Genomic DNA, 14,879 nt, shown 5'->3' with positions numbered 1-14,879 from the left:
AGACCAACAAGGAGCGGCAGACACAGTTAGTAGGCCCAACCAAACTAGTAGCCCCAATGCAGTTTTCAAATTCCTATAGGCTGAAAACCTGACAATTGAAGCTCAGCTTTTTTCAAAGGAGGACAGCTGTATTGAGCGGCGCAGACAGACACAGATAGTAGGCCTTAACCAAAAAAGTTGGCTCAATGCAGTTTAAAAAAGGTTACAGGAGTATACAGGCAGCATTGGTGTGGTCAGCGGAGGACAATTGGAAGGAGTGGCGCAGACTTACTAGGCCTAAAATAAAAAAGTAGGCTCTATGCAGTTTAAAATAGGTTACAGGGGTACACAGGCAGCATTGGTTTGGTCAGTGGAGGAAGATTGCAAGGAGGGACCGCAGACAGACTTACTAGGCCTAAAATAAAAAAGTTGGCTCTATGCAGTTTAAAATAGGTTACAGGGGTACACAGGCAGCATTGGTTTGGTCAGCAGAGGACGATTGCAAGGAGGGACCGCAGACAGACTTACTAGGCCTAAAATAAAAAGTAGGCTCTATGCAGTTTAAAATAGGTTACAGGGGTACGCTGGTAGCATTGGTTTGGTCAGCGGAGGACGATTGCAAGGAGGGACCGCAGACAGACTTACTGGGCCTGAAATCAAAAAGTTGGCTCTATGCAGTTTAAAATAGGTTACAGGGGTACACAGGCAGCATTGGTGTGGTCAGCGGAGGACGATTGTAAAGAGGAGGGACCGCAGACAGACTTACTAGGCCTAAAATAAAAAAGTTGGCTCTATGCAGTTTAAAATAGGTTACAGGGGTACACAGGCAGCATTTGTGTGGTCAGCGGAGGACAATTGGAAGGAGTGCGCAGACTTACTAGGCCTAAAATAAAAATGTAGGCTCTATGCAGTTTTAAATAGGTTACAGGGGTACACAGGCAGCATTGGTTTGGTCAGCGGAGGACAATTGCAAGGAGGGACCGCAGACAGACTTACTAGGCCTAAAATAAAAAAGTTGGCTCTCTGCAGTTTAAAATAGGTTACAGGGGTACACAGGCAGCATTGGTTTGGTCAGCGGAGGACGATTGCAAGGAGGGACCGCAGACAGACTTACTGGGCCTAAAATAAATAAAGTTGGCTCTATGCAGTTTAAAATAGGTTACAGGGGTACACAGGCTGCATTGGTGTGGTCAGCGGAGGACGATTGTAAAGAGGAGGGACCGCAGACAGACTTACTAGGCCTAAAATAAAAAAGTTGGCTCTATGCAGTTTAAAATAGGTTATAGGGGTACACAGGCAGCATTGGTGTGGTCAGCGGAGGACAATTGGAAGGAGTGGCGCTGAATTACTAGGCCTAAAATAAAAAAGTAGGCTCTATGCAGTTTAAAATAGGTTACAGGGGTACACAGGCAGCATTTGTGTGGTCAGCGGAGGACGATTGTAAAGAGGAGGGACCGCAGACAGACTTACTAGGCCTAAAATAAAAAAGTTGGCTCTATGCAGTTTAAAATAGGTTACAGAGGTACACAGGCAGCATTTGTGTGGTCAGCGGAGGACAATTGGAAGGAGTGCGCAGACTTACTAGGCCTAAAATAAAAATGTAGGCTCTATACAGTTTTAAATAGGTTACAGGGGTACACAGGCAGCATTGGTTTGGTCAGCGGAGGACAATTGCAAGGAGGGACCGCAGACAGACTTACTAAGCCTAAAATAAAAAAGTTGGCTCTATGCAGTTTAAAATAGGTTACAGGGGTACACAGGCAGCATTGGTTTGGTCAGAGGAGGACAATTGCAAGGAGGGACCGCAGACAGACTTACTAAGACTAAAATAAAAAAGTTGGCTCTATGCAGTTTAAAATAGGTTACAGGGGTACACAGGCAGCATTGGTTTGGTCAGTGGAGGACGATTGCAAAGAGGGACCGCAGACAGACTTACCAGGCCTAAAATAAAAAAGTTGGCTCTATGCAGTTTAAAATAGGTTACAGGGGTACACAGGCAGCATTGGTTTGGTCAGCAGAGGACGATTGCAAGTAGCGACCGCAGACAGACTTACTAGGCCTAAAATAAAAAAGTAGGCTCTATGCAGTTTAAAATAGGATACAGGGGTACGCAGGCAGCATTGGTTTGGTCAGCGGAGGACAATTGGAAGGAGTGGTGCAGACTTTCTAGGCCTAAAATAAAAAAGTTGGCTCTACGCAGTTTAAGAAAGGTTACAGGGGTACACAGGCAGCATTGGTTTGGTCAGTGGAGGACGATTGCAAAGAGGGACCGCAGACAGACTTACCAGGCCTAAAATAAAAAAGTTGGCTCTATGCAGTTTAAAATAGGTTACAGGGGTACACAGGCAGCATTGGTTTGGTCAGCGGAGGACGATTGCAAGGAGGGACCGCAGACAGACTTACTAGGCCTAAAATAAAAAAGTTGGCTCTATGCAGTTTACAATAGGTTTCAGGGGTACACAGGCACCATTGGTTTGGTCAGCGGAGGACGATTGCAAGGAGGGACCGCAGACAGACTTACTAGGCCTAAAATAAAAAAGTTGGCTCTATGCAGTTTAAAATAGGTTACAGGGGTACACAGGCAGCATTGGTGTGGTCAGCGGAGGACAATTGGAAGGAGTGGCGCTGACTTACTAGGCCTAAAATAAAAAAGTAGGCTCTATGCAGTTTAAAATAGGTTACAGGGGTACACAGGCAGCATTGGTTTGGTCAGAGGAGGACAATTGCAAGGAGGGACCGCAGACAGACTTACTAAGCCTAAAATAAAAAAGTTGGCTCTATGCAGTTTAAAATAGGTTACAGGGGTACACAGGCAGCATTGGTTTGGTCAGAGGAGGACAATTGCAAGGAGGGACCGCAGACAGACTTACTAAGCCTAAAATAAAAAAGTTGGCTCTATGCAGTTTAAAATAGGTTACAGGGGTACACAGGCAGCATTGGTTTGGTCAGAGGAGGACAATTGCAAGGAGGGTCCGCAGACAGACTTACTAAGCCTAAAATAAAAAAGTTGGCTCTATGCAGTTTAAAATAGGTTACAGGGGTACACAGGCAGCATTGGTTTGGTCAGTGGAGAACGATTGCAAGGAGGGACCGCAGACAGACTTACCAGGCTTAAAATAAAAAAGTTGTCTCTATGCAGTTTAAAATAGGTTACAGGGGTACGCAGGCAGCATTGGTTTGGTCAGCGGAGGACAATTGGAAGGAGTGGTGCAGACTTACTAGGCCTAAAATCAAAAAGTTGGCTCTACGCAGTTTAACCCCTTCACCCCCAAGGGTGGTTTGCACGTTAATGACCGGGCCAATTTTTACAATTCTGACCACTGTCCCTTTATGAGGCTATAACTCTGGAACGCTTTGACGGATCTTGGCGATTCTGACATTGTTTTCTCGTGACATATTGTACTTCATGTTAAAGGTAAAATTTATTCGATATAACTTGCGTTTATTTGTGAAAAAAATGGAAATTTGGCGAAAATTTTGAAAATTTTGCAATTTTCCAACTTTGAATTTTTGTGCCCTTAAATCACAGACATATGTCACACAAAATACTTAATAAGTAACATTTCCCACATGTCTACTTTACATCAGTACAATTTTGGAACCAAAATTTTTTTTTGTGACGGAGTTATAAGGGTTAAAAGTTGACCAGCAATTTCTCATTTTTACAACACCATTTTTTTTTAGGGACCACATCTCATTTGAAGTCATTTTGAGGGGTCTATATGATAGAAAATACTCAAGTGTGACACCATTCTAAAAACTGCACCCCTCAAGGTGCTCAAAACCACATTCAAGAAGTTTATTAACCCTTCAGGTGTTTCACAGGAATTTTTGGAATGTTTAAATAAAAATGAACATTTAACTTTTTTTCACACAAAATTTATTTCAGCTCCAATTTGTTTTATTTTACCAAGGGTAACAGGAGAAAATGGACCCCCAAAGTTGTTGTACAATTTGTCCTGAGTACGATGATACCCCATATGTGGGTGTAAACCATTGTTTAGGCGCATGGCAGAGCTTGGAAGGGAAGGAGCGCCATTTGACTTTTCAATGCAAAATTGACTGGAATTGAGATGGGACGCCATGTTGCGTTTGGAGAGCCCCTGATGTGCCTAAACATTGAAACTCCCTACAAGTGACACCATTTTGGAAAGTAGACCCCCTAAGGAACTTATCTAGATGTGTGGTGAGCACTTTGACCCACCAAGTGCTTCACAGAAGTTTATAATGCAGAGCCGTAAAAATAAAAAATCATATTTTTTCACAAAAATGATCTTTTCGCCCCCAATTTTTTATTTTCCCAAGGGTAAGAGAAGAAATTGGACCCCAAAAAATGTTGTGCAATTTGTCCTGAGTACGCTGATACCCCATATGTGGGTGTAAACCATTGTTTGGGCGCATGGCAGAGCTTGGAAGGGAAGGAGCGCCATTTGACTTTTCAATGCAAAATTGACTGGAATTGAGATGGGACGCCATGTTGCGTTTGGAGAGCCCCTGATGTGCCTAAACATTGAAACTCCCTACAAGTGACACCATTTTGGAAAGTAGACCCCCTAAGGAACTTATCTAGATGTGTGGTGAGCACTTTGACCCACCAAGTGCTTCACAGAAGTTTATAATGCAGAGCCGTAAAAATAAAAAATCATATTTTTTCACAAAAATGATCTTTTCGCCCCCAATTTTTTATTTTCCCAAGGGTAAGAGAAGAAATTGGACCCCAAAAAATGTTGTGCAATTTGTCCTGAGTACGCTGATACCCCATATGTGGGTGTAAACCATTGTTTGGGCGCATGGCAGAGCTTGGAAGGGAAGGAGCGCCATTTGACTTTTCAATGCAAAATTGACTGGAATTGAGATGGGACGCCATGTTGCGTTTGGAGAGCCCCTGATGTGCCTAAACATTGAAACTCCCTACAAGTGACACCATTTTGGAAAGTAGACCCCCTAAGGAACTTATCTAGATGTGTGGTGAGCACTTTGACCCACCAAGTGCTTCACAGAAGTTTATAATGCAGAGCCGTAAAAATAAAAAATCATATTTTTTCACAAAAATGATCTTTTCGCCCCCAATTTTTTATTTTCCCAAGGGTAAGAGAAGAAATTGGACCCCAAAAAATGTTGTGCAATTTGTCCTGAGTACGCTGATACCCCATATGTGGGTGTAAACCATTGTTTGGGCGCATGGCAGAGCTTGGAAGGGAAGGAGCGCCATTTGACTTTTCAATGCAAAATTGACTGGAATTGAGATGGGACGCCATGTTGCGTTTGGAGAGCCCCTGATGTGCCTAAACATTGAAACTCCCTACAAGTGACACCATTTTGGAAAGTAGACCCCCTAAGGAACTTATCTAGATGTGTGGTGAGCACTTTGACCCACCAAGTGCTTCACAGAAGTTTATAATGCAGAGCCGTAAAAATAAAAAATCATATTTTTTCACAAAAATGATCTTTTCGCCCCCAATTTTTTATTTTCCCAAGGGTAAGAGAAGAAATTGGACCCCAAAAAATGTTGTGCAATTTGTCCTGAGTACGCTGATACCCCATATGTGGGTGTAAACCATTGTTTGGGCGCATGGCAGAGCTTGGAAGGGAAGGAGCGCCATTTGACTTTTCAATGCAAAATTGACTGGAATTGAGATGGGACGCCATGTTGCGTTTGGAGAGCCCCTGATGTGCCTAAACATTGAAACTCCCTACAAGTGACACCATTTTGGAAAGTAGACCCCCTAAGGAACTTATCTAGATGTGTTTTGAGAGCTTTGAACCCCCAAGTGTTTCACTACAGATTATAACGCAGAGCCGTGAAAATAATTTTTTTTTTTTTCTCAAAAATGATTTTTTAGCCCCCAGCTTTGTATTTTTACAAGGGTAACAGAATAAATTGGACCCCAAAATTTGTTTTCCAATTTGTCCTGAGTACGCTGATACCCCATATGTGGGGGGGAACCACTGTTTGGGCGCATGACAGAGCTCGGAAGGGAAGGAGCGCCATTTGGAATGCAGACTTAAATGGATTGGTCAGCAGCCGTCACGTTGCATTTGCAGAGCCCCTGATGTACCCAAACAGTACAAACCCCCCACAAGTGACCCCATATTGGAAACTAGACCTCCCAAGGAACTTATCTAGATGTGTTTTGAGAACTTTGAACCCCCAAGTGTTTCACTAAAGTTTATAGCGCAAAGCCGTGAAAATAAAAATTCTTTTTTTTTTTCACAAAAATGATTTTTTAGCCCCCAGTTTTGTATTTTCACAAGGGTAACAGGATAAATTAGACCCCAAAAGTTGTTGTCCAATTTGTCCTGAGTACGCTGATACCCCATATGTCGGGGGGAACCACTGTTTGGGCGCATGACAGAGCTCGGAAGGGAAGGAGCGCCATTTGGAATGCAGCCTTAAATGGATTGGTCTGCAGGCGTCACGTTGCATTTGCAGAGCCCCTGATGTACCCAAACAGTACAAACCCCCCACAAGTGACCCCATATTGGAAACTAGACCTCCCAAGGAACTTATCTAGATGTGTTGTGAGAACTTTGAACCCCCAAGTGTTTCACTACAGTTTATAATGCAGAGCCGTGAAAATAAAACATCTTTTTTTTCCCACAAAAATGATTTTTAGCCCCCCAAATTTTTATTTTCCTAAGGATAACAAGAGAACTTGGACCCCAGAAGTTGTTGTTCAATTTGTCCCGAGTACGCTGATAACACATATGTTGGGGTAAACCCCTTTTTGGGCGCACGGGAGAGCTCGGAAGGGAAGGAGCACTGTTTTACTTTTTCAACGCAGAATTGGCTGGAATTGAGATTGGACGCCATGTCGCGCTTGGAGAGCCCCTGATGTGCCTGGACAGTGGAAACCCCCCAATTCTACCTGAAACCCTAACCCAAACACACCCCTAACCCTAATCCCAACGGTAACCCTAACCACACCCCTAGCCCTGACACACCCATAATTCTAATCCCAACCCTAATCCAAACGTAAATGTAATCCAAACCCTAACCCTAACTTTAGCCCCAACCCTAACTTTAGCCCCAACCCTAACTTTACCTCCAACCCTAGCCCTAACCCTAACCCTACCCCTAACCCTAACCCTAAACGTGACTGAAATACGTGGCACTGAAATACGTGGCACTGAAATACGTGGCACTGAAATACGTGGCACTGAAATACGTGGCACTGAAATACGTGGCACTGAAATACGTGATACGTGGCACTTAAATACGTGGCACTGAAACACGTGGCACTGAAATACGTGGCACTGAAATACGTGGCACTGAAATACGTGGCACTGAAATACGTGGCCCTTAAATAAGTGGCACTGAAATATGTGATATGTGGCACTTAAATACGTGGCACTGAAATACATGGCACTGAAATACGTGGCACTGAAATACGTGGCACTGAAATATGTGATACGTGGCACTTAAATACGTGGCACTGAAACACGTGGCACTGAAATACGTGATACGTGGCACTGAAATACGTGGCACTGAAATACGTGGCACTGAAATACGTGCAACTGAAATACGTGGTACTAAAATATGTGGCACTGAAATACGTGATACGTGGCACTGAAATACGTGGCACTGAAACACGTGGCACTGAAATACGTGATACGTGGCACTGAAATACGTGGCACTGAAATACGTGGCACTGAAATACGTGGCACTGAAATACGTGGCACTATGACTGTCAGAAAATGTTCATTAAACGGTTAGGGGTGAGGTTAGGGGTAGAGTTAGGGTTAGGGTTTGGATCCCTTTATCACCTTGATGGTGGTGGGTGGCTTTTCAGTGTGTTTTCTGTTTTTTTCGATAAAAATGCATGCGTTTTTAACGCAAACAAACGCATGTGCTTAAAAACGCAAGAAAATACTGCAGGTTGTATTTCTGAAAATGAACGCATGCAGAAAAAAACCGCATGCGTTTGAAAACGCGACCAAACGCGTACAAAAAAACCGCATGCGTTTTCAATGTTAAATATAGGGAAAAAACGCATGCGTTTTTTTGTGCAAAAAACGCTGCAGACAAAAACGGAAGTGTGAAACCAGCGACGCTTTTTATAGCAAAAAAGTTTTTGCGTCTCCACATTTTGAGACCTATAATTTTTCCACATTTGCTCCACAGAGTCATGTGAGGTCTTGTTTTTTGCGGGACGAGTTGACGTTTTTATTGGTAACATTTTCGGACACGTGACCATTTTTGATCGCTTTTTATTCCGATTTTTGTGAGGCAGAATGACCAAAAACCTGCTATTCATGAATTTCTTTTGGGAGAGGCGTTTATACCGTTCCGGGTTTGGTAAAATTGATAAAGCAGTTTTATTCGTTGGGTCAGTATGATTACAGCGATATCTCATTTATATCATTTTTTTTATGTTTTGGCGCTTTTATACGATAAAAACTATTTTATAGAAAAAATAATTATTTTGGTATCGCTTTATTCTCAGGACTATAACTTTTTTATTTTTTTGCTGATGATGCTGTATGGCGGCTTGTTTTTTGCGGGACAAGATGACGTTTTCAGCGGTACCATGGATATTTATATCAGTCTTTTTGATCGCGTGTTATTCCACTTTTTGTTCGGCGGTATGGTAATAAAGCGTTGTTTTTTGCCTCGTTTTTTTTTTTTTTTTCTTACGGTGTTTACTGAAGGGGTTAACTAGTGTGGCAGTTTTATAGGTTGGGTCGTTACGGACGTGGCGATACTAAATATGTGTACTTTTATTGTTTTTTTTTTAAATTTAGATAAAGAAATGTATTTATGGGAATAATATATATATATTTTTTTCATTATTTTGGAATTTTTTTTTTATTTTTTTTTACACATTTGGAAATTTTTTTTTTTACTTTTTTACTTTGCCCCAGGGGGGGACAATACAGATCGGTGATCTGCCAGTTTGCATAGCACTCTGACAGATCACCGATCTGCGAGAAGTACAGGCTGCTTCACAGTGCCTGCTCTGAGCAGGCTTCTGTGAAGCCACCTCCCTCCCTGCAGGACCCGGATCCGCGGCCATCTTGGATCCGGGTCTGGAGCAGGCAGGGAGGGAGGTAAGACCCTCGCAGCAACGCGATCACATCGCGTTGCTGCGGGGGGCTCAGGGAAGCCCGCAGGGAGCCCTCTCCCTGCGCGATGCTTCCCTGCATCGCCGGCACATCGCGATCATGTTTGATCGCGGTGTGCCGGGGGTTAATGTGCCGGGGGCGGTCCGTGACCGCTCCTGGCACATAGTGCCGGATGTCAGCTGCGATATGCAGCCGACACCCGGCCGCGATCGGCCGCGCTCCCCCCGTGATCGGCTATGACGTACTATCCCGTCGGCGGTCATACGGGCCCACCCCACCTCGACGGGATAGTACGTCAAATGTCGGGAAGGGGTTAAAAAAGGTTACAGGGGTACACAGGCAGCATTGGTTTGGTCAGCAGAGGACGATTGCAAGTAGCGACCGCAGACAGACTTACTAGGCCTAAAATAAAAAAGTTGGCTCAATGCAGTTTAAAATAGGTTACAGGGGTACACAGGCAGCATTGGTGTGGTCAGCGGAGGACAATTGGACGGAGTGGCGCAGACTTACTAGGCCTAAAATAAAAAAGTAGGCTCTATGCAGTTTTAAATAGGTTACAGGGGTACACAAGCAGCATTGGTTTGGTCAGCGGAGGACGATTGCAAGGAGAGACCGCAGACAGACTTACTAAGACTAAAATAAAAAAGTTGGCTCTATGCAGTTTAAAATAGGTTACAGGGGTACACAGGCAGCATTGGTTTGGTCAGTGGAGGACGATTGCAAAGAGGGACCGCAGACAGACTTACCAGGCCTAAAATAAAAAGTTGTCTCTATGCAGTTTAAAATAGGTTATAGGGGTACACAGGCAGCATTGGTGTGGTCAGCGGAGGACAATTGGAAGGAGTGGCGCTGACTTACTAGGCCTAAAATAAAAAAGTAGGCTCTATGCAGTTTAAAATAGATTACAGGGGTACACAGGCAGCATTTGTGTGGTCAGCGGAGGACGATTGTAAAGAGGAGGGACCGCAGACATACTTACTAGGCCTAAAATAAAAAAGTTGGCTCTATGCAGTTTAAAATAGGTTACAGAGGTACACAGGCAGCATTTGTGTGGTCAGCGGAGGACAATTGGAAGGAGTGCGCAGACTTACTAGGCCTAAAATAAAAATGTAGGCTCTATGCAGTTTTAAATAGGTTACAGGGGTACACAGGCAGCATTGGTTTGGTCAGCGGAGGACAATTGCAAGGAGGGACCGCAGACAGACTTACTAGGCCTAAAATAAAAAAGTAGGCTCTATGCAGTTTTAAATAGGTTACAGGGGTACACAAGCAGCATTGGTTTGGTCAGCGGAGGACGATTGCAAGGAGAGACCGCAGACAGACTTACTAAGACTAAAATAAAAAAGTTGGCTCTATGCAGTTTAAAATAGGTTACAGGGGTACACAGGCAGCATTGGTTTGGTCAGTGGAGGACGATTGCAAAGAGGGACCGCAGACAGACTTACCAGGCCTAAAATAAAAAGTTGTCTCTATGCAGTTTAAAATAGGTTATAGGGGTACACAGGCAGCATTGGTGTGGTCAGCGGAGGACAATTGGAAGGAGTGGCGCTGACTTACTAGGCCTAAAATAAAAAAGTAGGCTCTATGCAGTTTAAAATAGATTACAGGGGTACACAGGCAGCATTTGTGTGGTCAGCGGAGGACGATTGTAAAGAGGAGGGACCGCAGACATACTTACTAGGCCTAAAATAAAAAAGTTGGCTCTATGCAGTTTAAAATAGGTTACAGAGGTACACAGGCAGCATTTGTGTGGTCAGCGGAGGACAATTGGAAGGAGTGCGCAGACTTACTAGGCCTAAAATAAAAATGTAGGCTCTATGCAGTTTTAAATAGGTTACAGGGGTACACAGGCAGCATTGGTTTGGTCAGCGGAGGACAATTGCAAGGAGGGACCGCAGACAGACTTACTAAGCCTAAAATAAAAAAGTTGGCTCTATGCAGTTTAAAATAGGTTACAGGGGTACACAGGCAGCATTGGTTTGGTCAGAGGAGGACAATTGCAAGGAGGGACCGCAGACAGACTTACTAAGACTAAAATAAAAAAGTTGGCTCTATGCAGTTTAAAATAGGTTACAGGGGTACACAGGCAGCATTGGTTTGGTCAGTGGAGGACGATTGCAAAGAGGGACCGCAGACAGACTTACCAGGCCTAAAATAAAAAAGTTGGCTCTATGCAGTTTAAAATAGGTTACAGGGGTACACAGGCAGCATTGGTTTGGTCAGCAGAGGACGATTGCAAGTAGCGACCGCAGACAGACTTACTAGGCCTAAAATAAAAAAGTAGGCTCTATGCAGTTTAAAATAGGATACAGGGGTACGCAGGCAGCATTGGTTTGGTCAGCGGAGGACAATTGGAAGGAGTGGTGCAGACTTTCTAGGCCTAAAATAAAAAAGTTGGCTCTACGCAGTTTAAAAAAGTTTACAGGGGTACACAGGCAGCATTGGTTTGGTCAGTGGAGGACGATTGCAAAGAGGGACCGCAGACAGACTTACCAGGCCTAAAATAAAAAAGTTGGCTCTATGCAGTTTAAAATAGGTTACAGGGGTACACAGGCAGCATTGGTTTGGTCAGCGGAGGACGATTGCAAGGAGGGACCGCAGACAGACTTACTAGGCCTAAAATAAAAAAGTTGGCTCTATGCAGTTTACAATAGGTTTCAGGGGTACACAGGCACCATTGGTTTGGTCAGCGGAGGACGATTGCAAGGAGGGACCGCAGACAGACTTACTAGGCCTAAAATAAAAAAGTTGGCTCTATGCAGTTTAAAATAGGTTTCAGGGGTACACAGGCAGCATTGCTGTGGTCAGCGGAGGACAATTGGAAGGAGTGGCGCTGACTTACTAGGCATAAAATAAAAAAGTAGGCTCTATGCAGTTTAAAATAGGTTACAGGGGTACACAGGCAGCATTTCTGTGGTCAGCGGAGGACGATTGTAAAGAGGAGGGACCGCAGACAGACTTACTAGGCCTAAAATAAAAAAGTTGGCTCTATGCAGTTTAAAATAGGTTACAGAGGTACTCAGGCAGCATTTGTGTGGTCAGCGGAGGACAATTGGAAGGAGTGCGCAGACTTACTAGGCCTAAAATCAAAATGTAGGCTCTATGCAGTTTTAAATTGGTTACAGGGGTACACAGGCAGCATTGGTTTGGTCAGCGGAGGACAATTGCAAGGAGGGACCGCAGACAGACTTACTAAGCCTAAAATAAAAAAGTTGGCTCTATGCAGTTTAAAATAGGTTACAGGGGTACACAGGCAGCATTGGTTTGGTCAGAGGAGGACAATTGCAAGGAGGGTCCGCAGACAGACTTACTAAGCCTAAAATAAAAAAGTTGGCTCTATGCAGTTTAAAATAGGTTACAGGGGTACACAGGCAGCATTGGTTTGGTCAGTGGAGAACGATTGCAAGGAGGGACCGCAGACAGACTTACCAGGCTTAAAATAAAAAAGTTGTCTCTATGCAGTTTAAAATAGGTTACAGGGGTACGCAGGCAGCATTGGTTTGGTCAGCGGAGGACAATTGGAAGGAGTGGTGCAGACTTACTAGGCCTAAAATCAAAAAGTCGGCACTACGCAGTTTAAAAAAGGTTACAGGGGTACACAGTCAGCATTGGTTTGGTCAGCAGAGGACGATTGCAAGTAGCGACCGCAGACAGACTTACTAGGCCTAAAATAAAAAAGTAGGCTCTATGCAGTTTAAAATAGGTTACAGGGGTACGCAGGCAGCATTGGTTTGGTCAGCGGAGGACAATTGGAAGGAGTGGTGCAGACTTACTAGGCCTAAAATAAAAAAGTTGGCTCTACGCAGTTTAAAAAAGGTTACAGGGGTACACAGGCAGCATTGGTTTGGTCAGCGGAGGACGATTGCAAGGAGGGACCGCAGACAGACTTACTAGGCCTAAAATAAAAAAGTTGGCTCTATGCAGTTTACAATAGGTTACAGGGGTACACAGGCACCATTGGTTTGGTCAGCAGAGGACGATTGCAAGGAGGGACCGCAGACAGACTTACTGGGCCTAAAATAAAAAAGTTGGCTCTATGCAGTTTAAAATAGGTTACAGGGGTACACAGGCAGCATTGGTGTGGTCAGCGGAGGACGATTGTAAAGAGGAGGGACCGCAGACAGACTTACTAGGCCTAAAATAAAAAAGTTGGCTCTATGCAGTTTAAAATAGGTTGCAGGGGTACACAGGCAGCATTGGTGTGGTCAGCGGAGGACAATTGGAAGGAGTGGCGCTGACTTACTAGGCCTAAAATAAAAATGTAGGCTCTATGCAGTTTTAAATAGGTTACAGGGGTACACAGGCAGCATTGGTTTGGTCAGCGGAGGACAATTGCAAGGAGGGACCGCAGACAGACTTACTAAGCCTAAAATAAAAAAGTTGGCTCTATGCAGTTTAAAATAGGTTACAGGGGTACACAGGCAGCATTGGTTTGGTCAGCGGAGGACGATTGCAAGGAGGAACCGCAGACAGACTTACTAGGCCTAAAATAAAAAAGTTGGCTCTAAGCAGTTTTAAATAGGTTACAGGGGTACACAGGCAGCATTGATGTGTTCAGCGGAGGACGATTGCAATGAGGGGCAGACACAGTTAGCAGGGCCAAAAAAGTAATAGGCAAAATGCAGTTAAAAATAGGTTACAGAAGTACGCAGGTGGCCTAGCTTTGTTCAGTGGAGGACAACTGTAAGGAGTGTCTGACACATTTAGTAGGCCAAAATAATAAAGTGAGGTTAATGTCTGGCAAAAAAAAAATTCACAAATAAACAGGTGGCATACCTAGGTACAGGGGTGGCCTTCTCTGCTGACTTGCAGACAGTGGTAGTTGGCGCAAATTATTAACTGGTGTAAATGTAGGACAGGGCCCCTGAATATTTTTACTAGCATCAATCATGTCAACAAATTCGTATTGGCATTGCCATTGAAGGATTTAACAGCACAGACTAAACAGTGGTGGAGCAGTGAGAGGTAATTTTGCAAGTGGTAGAGCACTGTTTGAGCTGGGGGGAAACACTCTCTCGTGGGCGGCGGTACTGGCCCAGGGCCCCTCATGTTACGGCGGTGTGTCTGACGTTGGGTGTGCCCCACCACCGCCAGAGACACTTCATTGTACTATGAGGGACCCTGTGCCAGTGCCGTCATCCAAAAGTGGGCACACCCACCTGTTCAGCCAAATGGCACTCGCACGGGTGCTTGTGCCAAGTGGTGACCACAGCCCCGTGGGGGGAGTCAGCCCATTTAGGGAGGTGTAAAAATGGCCTATGGTGGACATACAGCAGCTGCAAATGGAGAAATTGGAGCTGTCAGTAAGACGAGTCCAAAAGCAAGACCTTTTTACAGGAAAGCTAGATGTCAGCAGGGAAAGGTGGGGCAAAATAATTAGAAATCCATGATTAGTTCATTTTAATGAAGGTTAGAACATCAACATTTTGGGTAGCCAGATGAGTCCTTTTTTCGGTCAGTATTGAACCAGCAGCACTGAATACTCTTTCTGATAGCACACTAGCAGCTGGGCAAGCAAGCTCCTGCAATGCATATTCTGCCAATTCAGGCCAGGTGTCTATTTTGGATGCCCAGTAATCAAATGGGAATGACGTGTGAGGGAGAACATCGATAAGGGAGGAAAAATAGTTAGTAAACATACTGGACAAATGTTGTCTCCTGTCACTTTGAATTGATGCTGCAGTACCTGTCGTGTCAGCGGTCATTGCGAAATCACTCCACAACCTGGTCATAAAACCCCTCTGTCCAACGCCACTTCTGATTTGTGCACCTCTAACACCTCTGCCATGTTGCCCCCTGCAGCTCGTGTGAGAACCATCACCGCCGCTGTGTGC

This window comes from Ranitomeya variabilis, chromosome 3, assembly GCF_051348905.1.
Source record: "Ranitomeya variabilis isolate aRanVar5 chromosome 3, aRanVar5.hap1, whole genome shotgun sequence".
Taxonomy (NCBI): Eukaryota; Metazoa; Chordata; class Amphibia; order Anura; family Dendrobatidae; genus Ranitomeya; species Ranitomeya variabilis.
Note: the sequence above shows the minus strand (reverse complement) of the source record.